Here is a 6,652-nt window from a genome sequence, read left to right as displayed (position 1 = left end):
CCTATCTCTACTCCTGACCCTGACCCTACTCCTCCTCCTCCTACTACTACTAGTCCTGCCCTCCTTCCCCTCCCTCCTCCTCTCCTTCTTCCTGCTCTCCTCCTTCCTCCTTCCTCCTCCCCTCCTCTCCTCACACCTCTCCTTTCCTCTCTTCCTATGCCTTCCAGGCTCCTTTCTCTCCACTACTCTTCACCACCACTAGTCCTCTACCACACAAAGACAAACAGATACACTTGACAAACACACAAAAACGTCCACACACAGATAAAGACAAGAGACAAAGGTAAGGGTAAACAAATGAGAACACTAAACAGGACAACTCACTTAGATCTCACTAAACTTCAACTCCAACTCTACTAACCTCTAAGAACTCACCTTCTTTCCTCTCTCTCCCACACCTGACACAGCCTCAAAAAGGCAGCTACAGGAAGCTGGTATATTAAAAGAAAGAAAATGTGTGATGTGTTAATGTGTAATGCAATGAAATACTGAGTTGCTTGATGTGGCTCTTCCGGCAAGCCTTTCTGGAATCGCAGGAACACTTCGACACAGGACAAAGAACAAAATAGTGCAATATAAAGTCCACCGCCAACCTAATACCCTCAGGACCATCAGGACCTATTGATTGTTTAAAGTAACCCTACACGTTCTCTGTTCAATACTATGTTTATTGTTTAATGTAACGACCTTATTGATTGTTTAATGTAACGCTACACGTTCTCTGTTCAATACTATGTTTATTGTTTAATGTAACGCCCCCCCGGTGATAGTTGTGTTATATGGAAACCGACTTGATTTGACATATATATATCAAGAAAGTCGGTATATAAAAACCCTACATAAATAAATAAATAAATGTGATAAATTATCATGAGTTGCACAACTTACCTATGTGATATGGTAGATCAGAAATTTCCTAACCACACCCATTTTTTTAAAATCATGGATGCAAACTTGCCGTATTTCTGCTTTATTTATAACATTTTGATGAATCTAGGCCTACTGTTTTTATCTGAAGCAATGGAGAGTGAAGTGACTTTCCCAAGGTCACAAAGAGCAACAGTGGTATGTAAACCCTAACTTACCTGGTTCACAGCCCACTACACTAACCACTAGGCTACTCCTCCACTCTCAACAGAGAGTGAAGACATGGCCAGCAAACTGTAGTCTCCTAGTGAGCCATATTTCTGTAATTCTGAGCATGATTTGTTGGTGCTTCCTACTAGATTAGTTCTGCTCATACTCCTCACCAGGTTTTGGGAATAGCATTCCTAACCTGCCATAGGTCAGAGGTTCAGGATCCATACACACAGACACATCCACCCACACAAGCAAACTAAAGAAGCATGGGAAAACTACACTGACTTTATGCTATATGTGTTAATAAATGTGCTTAGCTCAGTCTTCAGCCATGATCTTGATTTCTGGAACAGACTGGAACACTACATTAATCCAATACATTTTTCTATGTAACTCCCTTTTTTGACAGCTGCAAAGTTGGCGAGCAGCACTGTTACAGCTCTGGAATAGGGTACAATCCATCATGGTTTACCAGAAATCTTATGGGAGGCGCAAGGGGAGACCTAAACAAAACAAGGGTCCACATCTTATATTGTAGTTCCAAATCAAGAATTTATTGAAAAGTCCAAGAAATAACAAAATTATCTCAACAAAAAAAAAAAAGAAAGAAAAGAAATGAGTATTTATCTAAGAAGGAACAGTGCAGTTCAATATCCAAAGCCTAACAAATCTTCCTTTAGATGTTAATACAAAACAAATCAGTCTTTAACCACAACATCTTTGGGGTAGCATTTCTACAGCCATAAAATCTTCCTGTTACCTTCACTTTGGGCTTTTCCAATAAGGATCAACATCCTTTGTTTGTAGAGCCTGAATCCCCCTTGTTGGCTCTCAGTGATCTTGTATGACTCCACAGCCCCAGCTTCCAGAGGCCCCACATCTTTTGCAGTAGAAGAGGACCGGAAGGCTCATCTGCATATTGTTCCCAGCATCCTCTGGGAGAGGTCTCCAGATGTCACAGCAAGCACTACAGGCTTTGAACTCCTCAGCCCCAGCTTCTAGAGGCCCTGCACCCTTTGCAGTAGAAGAGGACTGGAAGCACATGCTATTAGGTGCATCAATCTCAAACTTCTCAATCCTTTGCGTGAAGATCAACTTAATGGTGGTTGAAGAGGATTGGTAAGTATAGCTTTGGGAAAACTTAGGACTTAAAAAAGTTGGGAGAGAGGTGAAATAGTGGCATATATTCTTTAGAGTTTGTATATGTCTGAGATAATAAGCAAGCCAGAGGGAGTTAATTCTAGTGTCTGTCTTTCCCTTCCACCCCTAAATCAACCCTTGACTTTTAGGCAAGAGACACTTTCTCATTAAAAATCAATCAGGCTCTTATCTAAATCACATTATTGTACCAGCACTTATTGAGAATTTAATCATCACCTTGTAGGTCACTAGCAGAATAATTAGTGAATACACCTATAAATTTAAAGAATTCTAATTCCATCTCCCTTAGCAACCTAAAATTAACTAGGAACTCAACAAACATAAGATGAAGGCAGCAGTCCAGCAGCAAGAGGGGGGCTTTCCAGTCTTCTTGCATCAAGTTTCACATGTATGATTTTTTACCAGTTAGTGAGATATTGTATGTGTGCACCTGGTGCAAAAAGCTCCTGGCTCTCAGAGAACTAGTCTGATCTCTAGAGGCTAGAGTGGCAGTACTGGAGGAGCTGAGGCAGACAGAGAGGTACATTGATGAGATCTTCAAGGACATAGTGGCCAAATCCCAAATCCAGTCTGGCAGCCCCGGTGCTGCCTTGGATCAGAAAGGTCTCCCGGTTGGAGGGCATCATCCTGGTGTAGCAGGAAGTGATCCTGTAGCAAGGACCTGCTCTCCAGATGATGCGTTGTCCTCCTACACTGAGCACAAGTCTCTCAGGACTACTGTCCTGGAGAGAAGGGTTAGGTCGGCCATCATAGTAGGTAATTTGATTATTAGAAATGTAGAAAGCTGGGTGGCTGGTAGACTTGAGGACCACCTGGTAACTTGCCTGCCTGGTGCGAAGGTGGCGGACCTCACGCATCACCTAGATAGGATTATAGGCAGTGCTGGGGAGGAGCCGGCTGTCGTGGAACATTTGGTCACCAATGACATAGGAAAATTTGGGAGGGAGGTTCTGGAAGCCAAATTTAGGGTTTTAGGTAGAAAACTGAAATCCAGAACCTCCAGGGTAACATTCTCTGAAATGTTCCCTTTTCCACGTGCAGGTCCCCAGAGGCAGACAGTGCTCCAGAGTCTCAATGTGTGGATGAGACGATGATACAGGAAAGAGGGCTTCAGTTTTGTAAGGAACTGGACAACCTTTTGGGGAAGGGGGAGACTTTTCCGAAAGGACAGGCTCCACCTTAACCAGAGTGGAACCAGGCTGCTGGCACTAACTTTTAAAAAGGAGATAGAGCAGCTTTTAAACTAGAACAAGGAGGAAAGCTGACAGTCACTCAGTAGTGCATGCATCGGAGGAGACTAAGGGCATCCCAACAGAGGTTCCAATAAAAGCAAAAGTAGTCCATGTGCCTATAAGTAAAGAATCACCTAAGCTGAAGAATTCCAAATTATCCCTATCAACTAAAAAGCAGTTTGATAATACAAACAAAAAATGTAGTTTGAAATGTTTGTATGATAATGCCAGAAATCTAAGAAGTAAGATGGGAGAGTTAGAGTGTATAGAAGTGAATGATGAGATAGACATAATTGGCATCTCAGAGACCTGGTGGAAAGAGGATAACCAATGGGACAGTGCTATATCAGGGTACAAATTATATCACAATGATAGGAGGATCAACTTGTTGGTGGTGTGACACTTTGGGGCGGATTTTAAAAGGGTTACTCATGTAATATACGTGCGTAACCCTTTTAAACCCACTCCTGCGTACGCCAAGCCTATTTTGCATAGGCCCAGCAACGCGCACAAGCCCCGGGAAGTGCGAATGTCCTGGGGCTTGAAAAAAGGGATGGGGTGTGGGCGGGGTGGGGCAGTCTGGGGGCGGGGAGGGGGCAGGACTGAGGCCTCCACCACAGCGGCTGTGCCGGGGGATCGCGCGCTGGCACTCGGCCAGCGCGCACAACCTATGCCTGCCCAGAGGCAGGCACAACTTATAAAATAAAGGTAGGGGGGTGATTTAGGTAGGGCTGGGGGCGGGTTAGGTAGGGGAAGGGAGGAGAAGGTGGGGGAGGCGGAAGGAAAGTTCCCTCCGAGGCCACTCCGATTTCAGAGCAGCCTCGGAGGGAAAGGGGAAAGCCATCGGGGCTCCCCTAGGGTTCGGCGCACACAAGGTGCACAAGTGTGCACCCCCTTGTGCGTGCTGACCCTGGTTTTTATAACATGTGCACGGCTGCACGCGCATGTTATAAAATCGAGCGTAGATTTGTGTGTGCCGGGTTGCACGCACAAATCTACGCTCACGTGTAGCTACTAAAATCTGGCCTTTTATGTCCGGGAGGGTATAGAGTCCAACAGGATAAAGAACATACAAGAGAGTAAATGCTCAGTAGAATCTATAAGGGAAGAAATCCCATGTGGGTTGTGTAAAAGTATAGTGATAGGAGTATACTATCATCCACCTGGCTAAAATGATCAGACAGATGATGAAATGCTAAGGGAAATCAGGGATGCTAACCAATTTGGCAGTGCAGTAATAATCAGAGATTTCAATTACCCCAATATCGACTGGGTAAATGTAACATCAGGACATGCTAGAGACATAAAGTTCCAGGATGGAATAAACGACTGCTTCATGGAACAATTGGCTCAGGAACCAATGAGAGAAGGAGCTATTTTAGATTTAATTCTTAGTGTAACGCAGGATTTGGTGAGAGAGGTAACGGTGATGGGGCCACTTGGCAATAGTGATGATAACATGATCAAATTTGAACTAATGACTGGAAGGGAGACAATATGTAAATCTACAGCTTTAATACTACCTTTTTGAAAGGGAAGCTTTGATAAAATTAAGAAAATAGTTAGAAAAAAACTGAAAGGTGCAGCTGCAAAGGTTAAAAGTGAACAACAGGTGTGGACATTGTTTAAAAATACAATCTTAGACGAGCAATCTAGATGTATTCCACGCATTAAGAAAGGTGGAAGGAAGGCAAAACAATTACCGGCCTAGTGAAAAGGTGAGGTGAAAAGCTATTGTAACCAAAAAAAAATCCTTAAAAACTCAGAAGAAGGATCCATCTGAAGAAAATAGGAAAAAGCATAAGTATTGTCAAGTTAGGTGTAAAACATTGATAACCCAGGCTAAGAGAGTATTTGAAATGAAGATGGTCGTAGAGGCAATAATTCATAATAAAAACTTTTTAAAATATATCCAAAGCAAGAAACCTATAAGGGAGTCGGTTGGACCGTTAGATGACCAAGGGATTAAAGGGGCTCTTAGGGAAGATAAGGTCATTGCAGAAAGACTAAATTAATTCTTTGCTTCTGTGTTTACTAATGAGGATGTTGGGGAGATACCTTTTATGGAGATGGTTTTCAAGGGTGATGAGTTACATGAACTGAACCAAAATCACTGTGAACCTAGAAGATGTAGTAGGCCAGACTGACAAACTAAAGAGTAGCAAATCTCCTGGACCAGATGGTTTTGAAGGAACTCAGAAATGAAATTTTAGATCTATTAGTTCAAATTTGTAACCTATCATTAAAGTCATCCATTGTAACTGAAGACTGGAGGGTAGCCAATGTAACCCCAATATTTAAAAAAGGCTCCAGGGGTGATCCGGGTAACTATAGACCAGTGAGCCTGACTTCAGTGCTTGGAAAAATAGTGGAAACTATTCTAAAGATAAAAATTACAGAGCATATAGAAAGACATGGTTTAATGGAACACAGCATGTATTTAACCAAGGGAAGTCTTGCCTCACACATCTGCTTCATTCTTTGAAGGGGATAATAAACATGTGGATAAAGGTGAACCGGTAGACATAGTGTATCTGGATTTTCAGAAGACATTTGATAAAGTCCCTGATGCAAAGCTTCTAAGAAAACTAAAAAGTCATGGGACAGGAGGTGATGTCCTTTTGTGGATTACAAATTGGTTAAAAGACAGGAAACAGAGTAGGATTAAATGGTCAGTTTTCTCAGTGGAAAAGGGTAAACAGTGGAGTGCCTCAGGGATCTCTACTTAGACCAGTGCTTTTCAATATATTTATAAATGATCTGGAAAGGACTACAAGTGAGGTAATCAAATTTGCAGATGACACAAAATTATTTAGAGTAGTTAAATCACAAGCGGATTATGATAAATTGCAGGAGGACCTTGAGAGACTGGAAGATTGGGCATCCAAATCGCAGATGAAATTTAATGTGGACAAGTGCAAGTTGATGCAAATAGGGAAAAATAACCTATGCTGTAGGAGCTACCACCCAGGAAAATGTTCTAGGCGTCATGGTAGATAATACATTGAAATTAGTATGATGTGGCAGTTAAAAAAGCAAATAGAATGTTAGTAATTATTAGGAAGAGAAGGTGAATAAAATGGAAAATGTCATAATGTATTAATCCATGATGAGACTGCACCTTGAGTACTGTGTTCAATTCTAGACAGCACATCTCAAAAAAGATATAGTTGCACTGG

This window comes from Rhinatrema bivittatum, chromosome 1, assembly GCF_901001135.1.
Source record: "Rhinatrema bivittatum chromosome 1, aRhiBiv1.1, whole genome shotgun sequence".
NCBI classification, from domain to species: domain Eukaryota; kingdom Metazoa; phylum Chordata; class Amphibia; order Gymnophiona; family Rhinatrematidae; genus Rhinatrema; species Rhinatrema bivittatum.
Note: the sequence above shows the minus strand (reverse complement) of the source record.